This window comes from Phyllobates terribilis, unplaced genomic scaffold (genome assembly GCF_046119375.1).
Source record: "Phyllobates terribilis strain yellow unplaced genomic scaffold, ASM4611937v1 Scaffold_1__5_contigs__length_1240528914, whole genome shotgun sequence".
Taxonomy (NCBI): domain Eukaryota; kingdom Metazoa; phylum Chordata; class Amphibia; order Anura; family Dendrobatidae; genus Phyllobates; species Phyllobates terribilis.
Window position 1 is genome coordinate 551,021,512 of NW_027362761.1, and position 19,983 is coordinate 551,041,494.

The following is a 19,983-nucleotide window of genomic DNA, read 5'->3' on the forward strand; positions in this document are numbered from 1 at the left end:
ACACCAGCCGTCAGCCATCCCAGAAATGGCGCATCCATAGGATGCGCCAATTCTGGCACTTAGCCTCGCTCTTCCCACTGCCCTGTAGCTCTCATCAATTCGCCATAACCCCAATATTAGGTGGATTGAGGTGGGAGGCACCGAGTACAAGTGCTCTCTATTTGCTGATGATGTCCTAGTATATATCACTCAATCACATATATCCATCCCTGCTGTTATGGCTGAAATAGATCACTTTGTTACATGGTAAAATTTTAAAATCAATGCAGCGAAGTCTGAGGCCCTCGATGTCTCCCTCCCTAAATCCATATAGGATTCCATCCAGTCCAACTTTCCCTTTGCCTGGCCCTCACAGGGTATCAAATACTTAGGAATTCCTATTCATAGAGACCTCTCCCATCTATGTTATCTTAATTTTGGGCCCTTTATTGAACAATTCCATACAGACCACGGTTGGCAAGTTAGAACTGTAAGATTCACTACGTGAACCACTGGTGTTTTGTGGAAAAGCACATGTACACCGCGTTCCAAATTATTATGCAAAAAGTGTTTAGGAGTGATAAGGGAAGAATTTGTTTGTTTGTCAGTTAAACTCATTGATGGTGATGTGTGTCAGGGCTCTTTATATCACTGTAAGCAATTGCAGACACCTGTGCTAATTAGTTTGGCAGGTGTGTCCAATAAAGGCAAGACTACTTAAGAAGGCTCTCTCACATTATTAAGCAGCCTACATTTTCTGCCAATATGGGAAAGAAAAAGGATGTGTCGGCTGCTGAGAAGCAACAAATTGTGGAGTGTTTAGGTCAAGGCATGACTACAATCAACATTGTGCGATGATCAGGATGAAGTGTCTTGGCAATCAAGAAGTATGTAGCTGATTCACAGTACACACGTGTGCGTGCTGATAAGGGCAAATTGAGGACTCTTTCCTACAGGCAATTACGTCAGGTTGAAAGAGCAGCGGCAAAAAAGCCTTGTCATAGCAGCAGACAAGTTTTTGAAGCTGCTTGTGCCTCCAGCGTCCCCCGAACAACAAGATGCAGGGTCCTTCAGAGGTTTGCAGGTGTGCATACGCCATCCTGTCGACCTCCTCTATCCACTTCACACAAGCAGAAACGGCTCCAGTGGGCCAAACATTACATGAAGACTGATTTCAAAACTGTTTTGTTCACGGATGAGTGCCGTGCAGCGCTCGATGGTCCAGATGAATGGAGTGGAGGATGGCTGGTTGATGGACACCCCACGCAAACACGGCTACAGCGCCAACAAGGAGGAGGTGGAGTAATGTTTTGGGCTGGAATCATGGGGAGAGAGATTGTCGGCCCCTTTAGGATCCCTGAAGGCGCTAAAGATGAACTCCATAATGTATGTGGATTTTCTCAAACAGCACTTCCTGCCATGGTTCAAGAAGAAGAACCGTGTATTTCACAGCAAGATCATTTTTCTGCATGATAATGCACCATCTCATGCTGCACATAAAACATCTGCATCTCTGGCTGATATGGGCATAAAAGGGGACAAACTTATGGTGTGACCCCCATGCTCCCCTGACCTCTACCCCATTCAGAACCTTTGGAGCATCATTAAAAGGAGTGTCTATGATGGCGTGAGGCAGTTCACATCTAAGCAACAGCTCTGGGAGGGTATTCTGTCCTCATGCAAAACAATTGAAGCAGAAACCATCCAAAACCTGACAAATTCAATGGACGAGAGAGTTCAGAAGCTCCTTTCGAACAAGGGGTCCTATGTGAAAATGTAACATCACCTAGAATAAAGTTTTGAGTTGAAAACTGTTTGATTTCAGTTTCTAACAACCTGCTAATGCTTATAATTTCAAAAATGACCATTTTTTTGGTCTTTATTAAAATGAAAAGGTTGATCGAAAAGTTTGGGGGATCTAAGAGTGTGGCAACCCAGTAGTCATGATTACTTCGAATTCTGACAATATGAGGGTCATGCTGCAGGTAGTGCAGCAAGAAGGCACTTATGTGTCTTGCGCATCTCGGAGCCCCAAAATTATTTTCCGGGCTAGATGCAGCTAAAAATTATTTTTAATTTTAAATGTGGTGAAGCTTATTATAGATGGCCTAATAGGATCAGTGCTGCACACTGCTACAAAGCCCAAATTATTTTCCAGTCAAGATACAGATAAACATGATTAGTAATTTGAAAGCTTAAAACGGTTGGTAGGGTGATTTTAACCAATCATCAAGCTTTTACTCTCCCCAGGATGACACAGGGGTAGAAAAGTCGTTTCGGATCCATGATTTGTTCATCTTTATGAACGTGAGTCTGTCTACATTATCAGTGGAGAGCCGCGTGCGCTTATCTGTCAGCACACCACCAGCAGCGCTGAACACACGTTCAGACAGAACGCTGGCTGCGGGGCATGACAAGATCTCCAAGGCGTAAGTGGCTAGCTCCGGCCATTTATCCAGATTGGAAGCCCAAAAAGAGCAAGGGTCCAGTGACACAGTCGTGGCTTCAATGTTTACTTGGAGATACTCCTGTACCATCGTCTCTAGGCGTTGACTATGTGTCAGACTTCTTGTCTCCTGTGGCCTTGCAAAGGATGGGCTAAAAAAGTGGTGAAATGATTCCGCAAAATTGATGTTACCAGCAGATACTGTGGTTCTGTTACGGTTTGAGTGCTGAACACTTGACGGTCCCACGGTTGGCAAGTTGGAACTGTGAGATTCACTACGTGCACCACTGGTATTTTGTGGAAAAGCACATGTAAGATTCTGCAACAGTCTCTGCTGATACTCCTGCATGCGTGCATCCCTTTCTATGGCAGGAATAATTTCTGCAAATTTACTTTTGTACCGGGGATCTAACAGTGTGGCAACCCAGTAGTCAGGATTATTTCTAATTCTCACAATTCGAGGGTCATGTTGCAGGTAGTGCAGCAAGAAGGCACTCATGTGTGTTGCGCATCCAGGAGCACCAAGTCCCTGTTGTGTTGGTGGCGAGGTAACAATCATGCTTCCTTCCTCTGTCCTCTCCCCCCAACCTCGCACAACAGAAATGTGATCAAGGTCTCCCTCATCTGATGAGTCTTCCATCAGTTCGTCCTCCACTTCTTCCTGGGCTCCTGCACCTTCCTCACTAGTTTGGCTGCTACCATGCGCCCTGGTTAAACCATCTCCCCCACCCTCACATGCCTGCCGCCTTGGTGCTGCCGACCGTCTGGACCTTGCAGATGTTAGCCCTTCCGCATACAACTCCTCCTCCTCTACTTCCTCCACCTCCTCTTGTGCCACCACCTGACTCCGAATTCTGTTTAACATGTGCTCCAGCATGTAAATCACCGGAATAGTAATGCTGATAATGGCATCGTCAGCACTAAACATCTTCGTCGCCATTTCAAAACTGTGCAGAAGGGTGCATAGGTCCCTGATCTGAGACCACTCCTCCAGCGTGATTTGCCCCACCTCTGAATCTCGTTGGCCCAGGCTATACGTCAGAACGTATTGCACCAGGGCTTGTCGGTGCTGCCACAGTCGCTGCAACATGTGCAGAGTTGAATTCCACCGGGTAGGCACATCGCATTTTAGCCGGTGAAGTGGCAGGCCCAACGACTTCTGTAGAGATGTAAGTCGCTGAGCTGCGGGATGCGAACGGCGGAAGTGAGCACACAGCGACCGTGCCCTCTGCAGAAGGCCATCTAGTCTGGGATAGTGGGCTAAAAATTGCTGGACAACCAGGTTCAACACGTGAGCCATACAAGGCACGTGTGTGACATTGCCCCGGCGAAGGGCCGCACCCAGGTTTGCAGCATTGTCGCACACGGCCTTCCCTGGTTTCAGGTCCAGTGGAGACAACCATTCATGAAATTGGTTCTCCAGAGCTGACCACAACTCCTCAGCTGTGTGACTCACATTTCCCAGACATTTCAATGTAAAAACCGCCTGATGACGTTGAGCCCTACTGCCAGCATAGTAAGGAGGTGTGCAGGATCCCTTCTGCGCAGTTAGAAAGCTTGTGGCATGACCAGACAGGCTTTGGGTGCAGGTGGAAGATCGAGAGGAGGTTGAGGAGGCAGAAGCAGTGGAGGAAAAATGACATAAAGAGGATTGACGCACAACTCGTGGGGACGGCAAGACTTGGACAGCAGCCCCTTGTCCTGCTGTCACCATAGTTAACCAGTGCCCAGTCAGCGACATGTAACGCCCCTGTCCATGCCTACTCGTCCAAGTGTCTGTGGTGAAATGCACCCTGTCACACACAGAGTTTCTCAAAGAAGCGGTGATGTTGTGTGCGACATGCTGGTGGAGCGCAGGCACACCTTTCTTTGAGAAGTAGTGCCGACTGGGCATCTGGTACTGGGGCACTGCGACGGACATAAGGTCTCGAAAATCCTCTGTGTCCACCAGGCGGAAAGGCAGCATTTCTGTAGCCAAGAGCTTGCAGATGGTGAAATTCAACCTCTTAGCTTTCTCATGGCTAGGAGGAAATGGTCTTTTACTTGTCCACATCTGAGGGACCGAGGGCTGGCTATTGTGCTTAGACGGGGTTGATAAGGGTGTCCCCGGCAAACTGTTTGGGAATGAGGGTCTACATTATGGTCAGAACCTTCTGCGTCTGGTCCTGGATCCGACTCATAAAGATTCTGGGCATCAGTGCAGATCATTTCCTCGTCTGGATTCACAGAAGCGCTGGAGTCGACCTCTGATTCCCAGGCTATAGTATGAGTAAACAGCTCTGCAGACTCAACCATCTGTTCTACCTCATACTCAGATGGGCAGCTGGAGATTTGGGAGCTGTGAGGAAGCAAGTGCGATTGGGGTGACACCTTTGAGGACTGGAGTATTTGTGATGTTGAAGTTGATGTGGAGGAGAGCCCACTTAAAGGAGCACTTGATATCCGTTGAAGCACCTGCTGTTTTTGTGCCTCATCTGGAATTTGTAGCGATTGGCGTGGCCGTAAGAAAGGGATCTTATCACATTGTCCGCTAAAAGAAGTAGACATTTTAGTTTGGCTGGAAGATGGTCTTTCTTCTGCACCTACCCCACGGACACAACCTTTTTTCCCCTTCCCAACACGCCTATTCCCCTTTCCACCAGCAGCAGGCCTTTTTCCACTCATTTTGGTGGTTAACTAATTCACAACTCTGGAGTTGTTTGCACAAAAAAACAATGGATGGTAACCGAGCAGAGCTGAGTGGCCAAACTGTGGTATTAGGCCAAAACTATTGGCTGGGTTAGATGCAGAAAAAAATTATTTTTAATTTGCAACCTGATGGAGGTCAGTATAGATGGACTAATAGACCAAGTCCCACACACCGCTAGAAGCCCAAATATTTTTTCAGAGCTAGATGCAGAAAAAAATTATTTTTAATTTGCAACCTGATGGAGGTCAGTATAGATGGACTAATAGACCAAGTCCCACACACTGCTAGAAGCCCAAATATTTTTTCAGAGCTAGATGCAGAAAAAAATTATTTTTAATTTGCAACCTGATGGAGGTCAGTATAGATGGCCTAATAGACCAAGTCCCACACACTGCTAGAAGCCCAAATATTTTTTCAGAGCTAGATGCAGAAAAAAATTATTTTTAATTTGCAACCTGATGGAGGTCAGTATAGATGGCCTAATAGACCAAGTCCCACACACTGCTAGAAGCCCAAATATTTTTTCAGAGCTAGATGCAGAAAAAAATTATTTTTAATTTGCAACCTGATGGAGGTCAGTATAGATGGACTAATAGACCAAGTCCCACACACTGCTAGAAGCCCAAATACTTTTTCAGAGCTAAATGAAGAAAAAAATTATTTTTAATTTGCAACCTGATGGAGGTCAGTATAGATGGACTAATAGACCAAGTCCCACACACTGCTAGAAGCCCAAATATTTTTTCAGAGCTAGATGCAGAAAAAAATTATTTTTAATTTGCAACCTGATGGAGGTCAGTATAGATGGACTAATAGACCAGGTCCCACACACTGCTAGAAGCCCAAATATTTTTTCAGAGCTAGATGCAGAAAAAAATTATTTTTAATTTGCAACCTGATGGAGGTCAGTATAGATGGACTAATAGAACAAGTCCCACACGCTGCTAGAAGCCCAAATATTTTTTCAGAGATAAATGAAGAAAAAAATTATTTTTAATTTGCAACCTGATGGAGGTCAGTATAGAAGGACTAATAGAACAAGTCCCACACACTGCTAGAAGCCCAAATACTTTTTCAGAGCTAAATGAAGAAAAAAATTATTTTTAATTTGCAACCTGATGGAGGTCAGTATAGATGGACTAATAGACCAAGTCCCACACACTGCTAGAAGCCCAAATATTTTTTCAGAGCTAGATGCAGAAAAAAATTATTTTTAATTTGCAACCTGATGGAGGTCAGTATAGATGGACTAATAGACCAGGTCCCACACACTGCTAGAAGCCCAAATATTTTTTCAGAGCTAGATGCAGAAAAAAATTATTTTTAATTTGCAACCTGATGGAGGTCAGTATAGATGGACTAATAGAACAAGTCCCACACGCTGCTAGAAGCCCAAATATTTTTTCAGAGATAAATGAAGAAAAAAATTATTTTTAATTTGCAACCTGATGGAGGTCAGTATAGATGGACTAATAGACCAAGTCCCACACACTGCTAGAAGCCCAAATATTTTTTCAGAGCTAGATGCAGAAAAAAATTATTTTTAATTTGCAACCTGATGGAGGTCAGTATAGATGGACTAAGAGACCAAGTCCCACACACCGCTAGAAGCCCAAATATTTTTTCAGAGCTAGATGCAGAAAAAAATTATTTTTAATTTGCAACCTGATGGAGGTCAGTATAGATGGACTAATAGACCAAGTCCCACACACCGCTAGAAGCCCAAATATTTTTTCAGAGCTAGATGCAGAACAAAATTATATTCAATTTGCAACCTGCTGGACGTCAGTATAGAAGGATTAATAGAACAAGTCCCACACACTGCTAGAAGCCCAAATATTTTTTCAGAGCTAAATGAAGAAAAAAATTATTTTTAATTTGCAACCTGATGGAGGTCAGTATAGATGGACTAATAGACCAAGTCCCACACACTGCTAGAAGCCCAAATATTTTTTCAGAGCTAGATGCAGAAAAAAAATATTTTTAATTTGCAACCTGATGGAGGTCAGTATAGATGGACTAATAGACCAAGTCCCACACACTGCTAGAAGCCCAAATATTTTTTCAGAGCTAGATGCAGAAAAAAATTGTTTTTAATTTGCAACCTGATGGAGGTCAGTATAGATGGACTAATAGAACAAGTCCCACACGCTGCTAGAAGCCCAAATATTTTTTCAGAGATAAATGAAGAAAAAAATTATTTTTAATTTGCAACCTGATGGAGGTCAGTATAGATGGACTAATAGACCAAGTCCCACACACTGCTAGAAGCCCAAATATTTTTTCAGAGCTAGATGCAGAAAAAAATTATTTTCAATTTGCAACCTGATGGAGGTCAGTATAGATGGACTAATAGACCAAGTCCCACACACCGCTAGGAGCCCAAATATTTTTTCAGAGCTAGATGCAGAAAAAAATTATATTCAGTTTGCAACCTGAAGGAGGTCAGTATAGATGGACTAATAGAATGATGCTATGCCCAAAAGATTTTACTTCACTAGGTGCAGTAAAAAAATTGGTATTCTATACACAGGTGGTATATCTTGCAACACAGATAGGCTACTCCACTGACTAACACACTCTGCAATAGGCCAAAAATGATTAGCTTTGCTAGATTCAGCCAAATGCTGTGAAAAAAACTTGCACAGCACTGGCACAGACCTGCCTGGCAAAAACTGATAGGAACTGATGTAACCTAGTCCTGAAAAGGACTCCAATTACAATTAGTCTTTACTCCCACAATCTATCTATTTAAGAGCACCGACCTGCCTGATAAAAGTCGTAGGAAATGCTGTAACCTAGTCCTTAAAAGGACTGCAATCACAACTATTCCCTACTCCCAAGCTATCTGTAGATTTGTGCGAAAATTGGCTTGAAATTAACAAGGTATAGCGCACACAGCAACAGCGGTGCCGTCTAACACGCAGCTGCAGCAGTGAGAAAATGGTGGCGACGGGGAAAATGGCTTGGTCTTATAGGGCAAGGACATGTGACATACACTGCCAATCACACATGCCCTTGCTTGTGTGAAAAAAAGCACTTCGCTCCGTGTGTGCGCTGCTGATAGGCTGACAGATTGCACCTCCCCACTGCAAATGCGGGAAAGAGAAAAAAAAATGGAGATCTTCATTGTTCCTGCAGAGATCCATCCCCTGCCCCTCCCCCCGCCCCGCTGTACACTCAAACTGCGTATTAACATTAATTTTCATCATTACTGAGAAAAAATCCAGTTATGATTTTGGTGCACGAACAGTTATCGAACATAACCTCGAACAGCCGAATTTTTCTCAAATTGTTCGTGTTCGCCGACCGGCTCGAACACCGCCCAAAACAGCTCGAATTTGAGATTGGCGAACAGTTCGAGTAGAACAACGCTCATCTCTACTCGTAATGAGTACTTTGTAATAATCGCGTATTCATTCAGAATAGCCAGTATAATGTAAGTCAATGGGAAATGCGAGTAATTTTCTGCTGGACCCTACAAAGAGGTCTGAGGGCCTGAGGAAAAGGCTGAAATGGATGGGAAAGTGATGAATCAGAATGGGAAGAGCCTGGAGAATGTGCGTGCATGCATTTCTAACTCACATATGGTCTCTGGGAATAAGTTTGTCGCAGTATTACGCCACTTTTACAGACACACAAGAGCAACTACCAAAACTAACCTAAATTGCATTTAACAGGCCAAAAAGGTTAAGAAACAAATTTCCTGCACAATCACTTGTATATAAGGGTAAATAAACCAGAGAAACGAAAAAAATATCCCTTTTAGCGTTTGCTCACACATACTGTTGTGGCTTTTTTTCGCCTTTTACAATTGGGAGGGCCCTGACTTTTACATTTTGTAGGTCCCTCTGTCATACATCACTTTTAGTTCGCTATTCCCCAGCACTTTATAAGCTCAGCTAGAATGCGCCAGTAGTTATGTTGATCTTTGACCTGAGAGGCCTCAGGTGGCTCTGTAACATGCGTTTTGGAGGGTCATTTGTTACTTAGACATTTGGGCGGTCCCTCCATCATTGACACTCAGATAGTGGAATACATATCCCATAGCAGTTTACAATGTGCCTATTGTAGCGTTGGGCTTGACCCTCCTCCACCACCATGTGATACTGTGGCCCTAAATTCATATGTTCAGGGGCCCTGCAGTAGGCAGGAAAGCTGAGTTTTGTGAGAGCCCTCATGTGGCCCTGTAACATACATTTTGAAGTGCTCTCCTCTAGAAATTTTAGAGGTCTCTCTTGTGTACATTTGAGCGTGCCCTCACTTATTCATATTGTAGGGCCCTCACTCTATTATTTAACTCATTTAAGGTCAGAGACTACAGAGAAAAAGGCCAAGAGACAAGGAGAACTAGAAGGTAGCAGTGAGTGCGGCCTGCGATCCTCAGGTATGACTGAACTCTGTGAACTGGAAAAATAAAGCTGCACTAGTCAACTGGATGATGTATCACTTGTGCAAGTCAATGGACAAAGGATATATGGTGCCCCCCTCCAGGATGGGTTGGAGAAGCTTCTCCAAATGGCTCAGAGATTTTGATTGTCAATATTCCCCAGATTATATAGCAAGAGAAGACTTCTTGATACTGTACTACTTGGTCCAGGGAAGAATGTGCATCGTATTTCCAAAAATTACTCCTGGGGGCAGTGTTATAGGTGCAGGGAGATTCCATGACAAGGGCCTCCCTTGAATGATGAACGAGCATCCTAGCTACTGCTCGGTGCTTGCTCGAGCATCTCACTGCTCGAGATGCTCGACGCTCGCCGAGTATTTCCGGGTTGCTCGGGCGGGAACTCGGGTCCCCTCTCTGCATGTTTGGCGCTCTTTAGAGAGCCAATGAACATGCAGGGATTGCCTGCCATGCACTGTAATGCCGTAGCCATGTTGGTTGTGGGCATTACAGTGATTGGCTGGCTGCACAGCTTAATCAGGTCTATATCAGACCTGGTGCCGCCATGTTTGTCACAGTCACTCCGGATCAGACAATGTAGGGAGAGCTGCTGCTGTGTCAGGGAGAGATTTGATCATGTATTAGGTAGTGTAGGGAGAAAAACCGTACATTACACATATCCATCTTAACAAACAGTCCTTCTGAGGACTAATCCATCTGCAGAGATACCAGGCAGGCAGGGTGTATAGGCAGGCGGTGTATATAGCAGACTGCAGTGCATATAGCACAAGAGGCTTCATTTTAATTCTGCCTTCTGCTGCTGTTAGATATTTCTATACAAAGGCCCAGGTCTCAGAGGCCAGGAATACTTTTCTTTGGATCTTAATCCTCATTATTTTCTTAAAAAGCAATCCAGAGAACACCATTTTTTTCTGCGCCATTTGCTTGTTGGCACTGCAGAATACAGCCAGGTCCTTTCCATATTACAGCGCTAGAAATCCATCTGTTTAAAACTGTTTTCTCCGTCATACGGATCACATATACGTTCTCAGAAAATACTGCCATTTCTGGCCTCCATTAAAAATTTCCTTTAGTGTGTCATTGAAGCAATTCACCGCAGTTTTCTGTTCAAACTACTTACCTACAGGCCAGGCATTTAAAACTCTGTTTTCTCCATCAAACGGATCACATATAAGTTCGCTCCAAACTCAGTCATTTGTAGTGAGCGTGGAAGATAATGTCTGTTACGCTCGCGCCCGGACTGACTGGCGTGGGCATGATTAGTGATCCCACTGTACCCTGAACCGAGGAGTGCCTGGAGGGGCGTAACTAAGTATCTACCCGATCCAACCAAGGTCGCACGGTGTCTAACGACTCCGTGAACGAAGGAGGAACCGATCAGAGGGACCAGGTGCTACTCCAGGTAAGAACCCGGTCACAGCTGTTGACCCACACCGGGGAATGCAGGAACAAGCAGGTTAGGCTGGCATACAGACAGGTGGGTATTGGCAGGCACGGCTGGAGAGCAGGCAGGATGACACTGGTAAGCAAGGCTGGAGTGCAGACAGGGAGGCACTAGCAGGTTGGAGCGCAGGCTGGAAAGGGTCCAGTACAGACTGGGATTCAGGAACAGAGCCGGATATGTGGTAGACAAGCAGAGCAGAGAGGAACCGCTGGAGCAGTGGGCAAGGCAGAGCAGAGAGGAACCGCCGGAGCGGTGAGCAAGGCAGAGCAGAGAGGGACCGCCGGAGCGGTGAGCAAGGCAGAGCAGAGAGGAACTGCCGGAGCAGTGAGCAAGGCTGAGCAGAGTGGAACCGCCGGAGCGGTGAGCGAGGCAGAGCAGTAACAGAACCGCCGGAGCGGTGAGCAAGGCAGAGCAGGAAGGAACCGCCGGAGCGGTGAGCAAGGCTGAGCAGAGAGGAACGGCCAGAGCGGTGAGTAAGGCAGAGCAGGAAGGAACCGCCGGAGCGGTGAGCAAGTTTGAGCAGGAAGGAACCGCCGGAGCGGTGAGCAAGGCAGAGCAGGAAGGAACCGCCGGAGCGGTGAGCAAGGCAGAGCAGAGAGGAACCGCCGGAGCGGTGAGCAAGGCAGAGCAGGAAGGAACGCCGGAGCGGTGAGCGAGGCAGAGCAGGAAGGAACCACCAGAGCAGTGAGCAAGGCAGAGCAGGAAGAAACCACTGGAGGAGTGAGCAAGGCTGAGCAGAGAGGAACCACTGGAGCGGTGAGCAAGGCAGAGCAGAGCGAAACCGCCGGAGCGGTGAACAAGGCAGAGCAGAGAGGACAGGGCTCTATTCACACTGAACAGACTGGAAAGGACAAGCAGAACCAGATACACACAAGGTACTTGCAATGAAGTAGCGAGTGGACTCTAAACTCACAACAGAAGTACAGAGACATTGAGTAGGAGTTAGGTGCAGGATTAGAGACTGCAGGAAAAGGGAAGGTACGGACACAGAGAGGCGGACAAACAGGCTAGGAGAGTGTTCAGACAGGAAATGACACTGCAACAAGATACAGGAGCGAGTCTGGGTATACGGCCCCCAGAGAGGCCGACAAACAGGCTAGGAGATAGTTCAGACAGGCCTGGGAATACAGCCCCCAGGTTGGCGGACAGGCAAGAAACAGAACGGAACCTGGAACATCAGAAGCAAGGAGCCCTCTGAAGGTAAGAGTTGCTCAGGCACCTTCTTCTGGGAGAAGGAGGTTTAAATATCCAGTGACCCACAGCAATAGGCTGGGGACACATTAGGGGTGTGCCCACAGCAGCTACAAGAATCAGGAAGTAACCGGGCCGCCGCCCTAAGCAGTCAGAACAGAGGCATGCAAACAATATGAACAGGAGCAAGATTTGCAAGCTGGACTGAAAGGTAAGATTGTGATCTTGCATAGTGGGAGATGGTGCACTATGCAAGCATGCCGCCAGGGATGTTACACTGTCTTCCATTTAAAATGGGCAAGGCATGTGGCAAGGGACGGGGAACTGGACGTGATCGTAATGGTGCATGTAGAGGCCGAGGACAAGGCTGTGGGCAAGCCGAAATTGTGCCACAACAAACACTCACATCTTCTCGCCTGACCTTCCTGTCCCAATTTCTAGGGGACCGCAGCACACCACTATTGAACCCAGAGGAGTGTCAAAAGGTTGTTGGTTGGATAGCGGATAATGCTTCCAGTCACTTAGCCACCACCACCACCACCCTGTCTTCCACACAGTCAAGTCTCAGTAGTCATGAGTCTGGACTGCATATTCTTCACCCTGACCCTCCTTCCTCACACCATGCCGAGTACCCAGAGAAAACTGATCCCACACTGGGACACTCTGAAGAGCTGTTTACTTTTCCATTTATAGATTCGGGCCTCTCGCCCGGTCCACTTGAAGCGGGGCAAGAGGAGATTGCATGTAGCGATGCCCAAATATTTGAGCAGCCACGGTCACACGGAGGCGACGGTTGGAAAGTGTCACAAGAGGTGGACAATGATGAGACACAATTGCCAGAAAGTCAGGAGGAGGACCAGGGTGCGGAAGTGGAAGACGAGGTGGTGGATGATATAGTAACTGACCCAACCTGGCAGGAGGACATGCAGAGCGAGGACAGCAGCACACAGGGGGAGGGAGGCAGAGTACTCCAACAGGCAGGAAGAAGCAGTGTGGTGGTCGCAGACAGAAGACAGGCTACCGTTCCCCGTAACACCAACACGAAGGAAGTTGCCAGTACAGCTGTTACGTCTTCCTGAGTCTGGTTGCTTTTTAAAGACTCTGCCGATAACCCCAAAAAGGCCATTTGCACCACCTGCCAGGCCAGCATCAGCAGGAGTTGCAAAACGACCAGCCTGACCACCACCAGCATGATCAGGCACATGCCAGCAAAGCACCCAACTTTGTGGGCCGAACCCCAGGGTCCAGGAACAGTGTCTGCGGGTGGCACCATTGCTTCTTCCGCTGTTGTGCAAGCAAGCCAATCCCCTGTCCATGGTGCATGCGAAGACGCCTCCTGCCCTGCACAGGTCGTTGCACACTCTGAATTAGCAGCATCAGGAAGCACGTCCATGTCCTCGTCCCAGCGCAGTGTTCAGTTGTCCATACCCCAGTCCTTGGAACACAAGCACAAATATGCAGCCAACGCCCCACAGGCCACACTACTAAATTCTCACATTTCACGACTGCTTGCGCTCAAAATGTTGCCTTTTAGGCTCGTGGAGATGGAAGCATTCCGCAACCTGATGGCAGCGGCCGTCCCTCGGTACTCGGTCCCCAGCCGCCACCATTTTTCCCGGTGTGCAGTCCCCACATTACACAAGCACATGTCCCCAAACATTAGCCGTGCTCTCAAAAAAGCGGTTAACGGTAAAGTCCACCTAACCACAGACATGTGGACAAGTGATTGTGGGCAGGGACGGTACATATCGCTAACGGCACACTGGGTTCACATAGTGGAAGCCGGGACCCAGTCGAAACTTGGGACGGAACACGTCCTCCCGACACCAAGGATTGCTGGCCCTAGGTCAATCAGGGTTGCCCCCACGGTCTGCAGCTCCTGCACCTCATCTTTCTCAGCCTCCTCCTCCTCTTCAGCCTCCATCTCCAAAATGACCACATCAGTCACAAGCTGGAAGCACTGCAGCACTGCCTCGGCCAAGCGGCAACAGGCTGTGCTAATATGCTTAGGTGAAAAACCGCACAATGCTGAAGAGTTGTGGACAGATCGGAAATAGCAGGCAGATCTGTGGCTCACACCGCTGAACCTACAGCGAGGCATGGTCGTGTATGACAATGGCAGGAACCTGGTGGCGGCTCTGAGGCGAGGCGAGCTCACACACGTACCATGCCTGGCCCATGTGCTTAACCTCGTGGTTCAGCAGTTTCTCAAATCCTACCCGGAGCTGCTGGATCTGCTTGTTAAAGTACGCCACCTGTTTGCCCATTTTAGAAAGTCAGCTACAGCTTCCGACGCTATTGCAGTGTTTCAGCAGCGTTTGAGGCTTCCGGCTCATAGACTGGTGTGTGATGTCCCCACGCGTTGGAACTCTGCACTGCAGATGTTGGGAAGGATTTGTGAGCAGAAGAGGGCAGTTGTTGAGTACCAGCATCAACAAGGTCGTCGGTATTCAGTTCAGACTCTACACATAAGACCTCAGGAGGGGACATAGATGTCAGACAAATGTACCATCCTCCACAACTTTGCGGACACCACCAAGATGGTGAGCGGCGATGACGCCATTATAAGCATCACCATCCTGTTTCTCTGTCTTCTGAAATGCTCTCTGCTCACAATCAAAGAGGATGCATTGCAGGCGGAGCACAATGAGATGGAGCAAGGAACCATATAGGGTGATTTCACACAGCCAAGACTCATCTAATCCGAACGTGGACTGGGTGACAATGAGGAAGAGGAGGAGGAGGAGGAAGGACAGGAGAAATTTTCAAGCAATATAGAAGGTACTACCTGCACAGCTGTCATACCGCCTGTTCAGCGTGGATGGCAAGAGGACAGTGAGGAGGAGGAGGAGGAGGAGAGCATGGTCAGCCATCCTCTTGGTGAGGACTCGGAAGTCTTGCCTGTTAGTAGTCTGGCACGCATGGCTGAATTTATGTTACGCTGCCTTTCCCATGACCCTCGCGTTCTCAAAATTTTGGGTGACAGTCATTACTGGTTGGTGACACTTCTAGACCCACGCTACAAGGAGAACTTTATATCTCTTGTTCCTGAGGCAGACAAGTCTACAAAAATGGGGCAGTACCAGAAGGCCCTTGTTGCGGTACTATTAAAAAAATTCCCATCTGAAAATTCTGGTGGCAGAGGGCACACTTCGTTGGACAACCAAGGAGTACAGGCGAGAGAGATACAACTTCAATCCAGCAGAGGCAGAGGAACACTGTCAAAGTTCTGGGAGAGTTTTCTCAGACCCTCCCATCGCACAGGCCCTGAGGCGCAGGGTACTCTCACAAGGAGTGCAAAGTTTTGGAAGATGCTGAGGGAGTACCTTGCTGACCGTACCAACGTCCTCCGTGATTCCTCTGTGGCTTATAATTATTGGATATCCAAGCTGGATACGTGGAATGAAGTTGCTCTCTATGCATTAGAGGTCCTGGCCTGCCCTGCCGCCAGGGTTTTAGCAGGATGGGTTTTTAGTGCCGCTGGTGGAATTATAACTGATAAGCGCATCCGCCGGCCAACTGAAAATGCTGACAGGCTGACTCTTATAAAAATGAACAAGGGCTGGATTGGGCCAGACTTCTCAACACCACCGAATGATAGCCGCGTAACATAAACTGAAATCCAGTGTTTTTTCTTGGGAGGTGTATTCCCATGCACCTTTTCACACCCACACATTTTATACAGTATGTTCATTTATACCTCCCAGGGGTAAATGTTTGTCAGCCCATACACTTAGTGCATGGGCATAAAAGTATAGGAGGCCCGCTCCTTTCTAATGGGAACATTTTTTTATGAGGCCCTCCTCCATGTCTCTTCCAAGGGGCATTGAAGTGCCTCCAAATTTTTGGCAGCCCTTGAATTCACTGCATAGGCCAACACTATGGGAGACTCTCTATTTTCTAATGGGAATTTGTCGTTACTGTGGCCCTGCTCTGTGTGTCTTTAAATACTTATTGGGGTTTTTCCTAAAACTGGTCAGCCGTTGGACTCACTGCATACCCTATAACTGTATAGCAGACCCTCTCCTTTCTAATGGGAACATGTCGTACCTTGTTACTGTGGCCTTGCTCTGTGTGTCTTTAAATTCTTAGTAGAGTTTTTCCTAAAATTGGTCAGCCATTGGACTCACTGCATACCCTATAACTGTATAGCAGACTCTCTCCTTTCTAATGAGAACATGTCGTACCTTGTTACTGTGGCCCTACTCTATGTGTCTTTAAATTCTTAGCGTGGTTTTTCCCAAATTTTGGCAGCCCTTGCAGTTACAGCATGGGCATTACCACTATAGGAGACCCGCTCCTTTATAATGGGAACATTTTTTTTACTGAGACCCTCCTCTATGTCTCTTCAAAGGGGTATTGGGTTGCGTCCAAATTTTTGGCAGCCCTTGCAGTCACTGGATACGCAAATAACAGTATAGGAGACCCACTTGTTAATAATGGGAACAACAAAGCATAGCTGGCTGATGGCTCTCTAACAATAGCTATGGCCGACTGCTGGCCTTTTAAGAATAGTAAGGGTCGTCTGATGTCCCTGTAAAAATAGGCTTTATGACTTTCAGAGTCCCTCCATCATAAATAAAAAAGGATGTGTCTGATGATGTGTCACACACCACATTGCCAGGTAAGGTTGTAAAATGTTAAAATGACATTTCCCGGTGAATGCATTTGTCTTAAAAAAACAATAGGATCTTTCTTTAGTATAAAAAACAGCGTCACCAATTTAACCTCAATGTAATTACATTGTTCAGCTCATGCACCTCTTCCTCCATCTCCGAAATGACCACATCAGTCACAAGCTGACAGCACTGCAGCACTGCTTTGGCCAAGGGGCAACAGGCTGTGCTGAAGATAACATGCTTAATGCTTAATTGACAAACCGCCCAGCACTGCAGAGTTGTTGAAAGCTGTAATACAGCAGCCTGATCTGTGGCTCTCACCGCTGAACATACAGCCAGGCATGGTCATTTGTGACAATGGGTGAAACCTGGTGACGGAGAAATGACAGCCGGGTTGGTAGATATGGTTTCCCTCTATGCCAGTCCTTTTACCGAGCTAAAGAATATGGCTGTGGTGAAATACAACTCCCACTGTGAAGCTGTTTCAGATTGAAAAAGATTGGGCCCACCAGAGGATTTGAATCTCAGGGCTAACCTTTCTCACCCGCTCAAGAGCCCCATAGCAGCTGCAAAGTTAGCGCTATCATTAACTCTCCTGAGGTAGAAGCCAAGGTACACCAGAGGATTCTCTGGTGGGACCGTCCAACCCTGCCGAGAGGCAGTCCTGGATAAGAAAAGTGTGTGGGAAGGTTCCCGGACACTCTATGGCTGCTTTTTTACTGAGGAGGAAACACATGCAAACACAGGGAGAACATAAAAAGTCCTTGCAGATGTTGTCCTTGCTGGGATTTGAACCCAGGATCCCAGCGCTGCAAGACTTCAGTGCTAAGCACTGATTCATTGTGCTGCCGTTCACCCTATAATATCTAACAGGCTGGAGAAACTTGCACCTACTGCCACTCTATCTTCAGCTCCTTTGTGAGAAAATGTATTTGGGCAGCCACTCAGTCTACCAAATAAAATTCCTGAGGAGGAAATTGGGGATGGCTTCGCTACTGGTACTGCGGGGCAGTGCTCATACCATGGCATCGTACCATAGTTTGCTAGAAATATTCCAGGCTGGTAGGAGGCAAGCAAATTCCCACAGAAAAGTACCAGCAGTAATGTTCAGGCCACATTTCAAGTGCAAGCAGCTTTAGAGGACTTCCTGGGAGAAATGACAAGCAGTGTAGATACGGTTTCCCTCTATGCCAGTCCTTTCACTGAGCTAAATACAACTCTCAGCAAAAAAAGTTGTGGACTGGCTCCGTACCATCCCTGGCCACATTCACCTGTCCACGTGTTTGTGGTTAGGTGGTCCTTCCCAGTAAGTGCACTGAGGAGGGCACGGGTAATGCTGTGGGACCCGTGCTTGTGGAAGGCGGAGGCGATACCGGGAAATATAGTGGCGGCTGGGGACCGAGTATGGTCACTCGGCCGCCGCCGGCATGAGGTTGTGAAAAGCTTCCACCTCCACAAGCTTAAAAGGCCATATTTCAAGTGCAAAGAGCTGCCCAGAAATCTGGCAGTTTAGTGTTGCGGCCTGTGGGTTGGTGGGTGGCTGGCTGCATATGTTATGATCTGCAACAAGTACTAAAGAAAGATAGGCGAAAGCTGTCCCTACTGTAAGACTAAGCTGAATCCCTATGATTTAGCGGGCTGCCTGTTCCTAGCGAACAGACCCGCCTTAGTCCTCGGCTAGTCTGAATGAAGACCTATAGCATTAGGGGAGGGGTCCCTAAAAGAACTAAGGACTGGGACAAAAATGGGACACCTAAACAGAGAAGTTGTTGCAGAACACAAAAAGACAAACAGACAAAAAGGTACTAGAGTTTCCAGAAGGACCAAACAAACTGACAGAGAAAGGTACAGAAGCACCTGGCTAGAGAAACAGTCAAACACTGAAGTCCAACACAGCCAGGAGGACGGAGCTGGAATATAAAGGCAGGTGGTCACGTGACCGCAAAACACAAGATGGAAAAACAAACAGGAGGGTTCTAACAGTACCCCTTCTTTTATGAGGGTCCTCCGGATCCTCCAGGCCCAGGCCTATCCGAAAACCTCCTGTGGAAAGCTCTAACAAGCCTAGGAGCAGAGACATCATAAGTCCTTACCCAGGAGTTGTCTTTGGGACCGAATCTCTTCCAGGAGACAAGATACTGTAATCTCCCTCTATGCCATCTAGAATTCAGGATACGAGAAATTTCATATTCTCAGTCTTCCACCACAGGAGGAAATGTGACAATGGAATCCCTATCTGATACATCAGCCTTTTTCAACAAGGAAACATGAAACACAGGATTAATTTTCCAGGATGTAGGGATATCCAACCTAACCGCAGACGGGTTAACAACCTGAAGCACTTTAAATGGGCCCACAAACTTAGGACCCAGTTTTTTAGAGGGAATCCTTAACCGCAGGTTCTTTGAGGACATCCAAACCATGTCACCCACAGTAAACAAAACCTCCTTACGTTTCCTGTCAAAATACTTCTTGGACTTCTTGTTAGCCTCTTGAAGGTTGCAACGTACATTAGTCGAAACTTTCTCCAAATCACCGGAAAAATTCTCCTCCTCCGGCACCACAAATCCTAATTTGGAGAAACGAACCAAAAGACCGATGTCTCCCAGAATAATAAAAAAAAGGAGAACACCCAGCAGAGGAGAATGTATGATTGTTAAGAGCAAATTCTGCGAGAGGCAGAAACTCAGACCACACCTCTTGATTGTCCGCCACAAAACAACGCAAAAACTGTTCTACATCCTGGTTCTTTCTTTCAGTCTGTCCATTAGACTCAGGATGATACCCAGACGAAAATGACAAATGGACTCCCAACCTGTCACAAAAAGCAGGCCAAAAGCGAGCCACAAACTGAGGTCCTCTATCAGAAACAATATCCGTGGGAACGCCATGAAGTTTGACAATCTCCTTAACAAACGCCTTAGCGAATGTCTTGGCGCAGGGCAACTTAATGAATGGAACCAAATGACACATCTTACTAAAACGGTCCACGACCACCCAAATGACAGTAAAACCCTCGGACACAGGAAGATCAGTAACAAAATCCATTGTGAGATGCGTCCAAGGGCAAAGCAACCCCGCAGCAGGAGTATGTGAAGACTTTGACCTAGCACACACAGTACATTGACACAAAGTACATTGACACACAGCACACACTTGATGACTTCCTTCTGCCATCCAGGCCACCAAAAACTGCGAATGATAAGT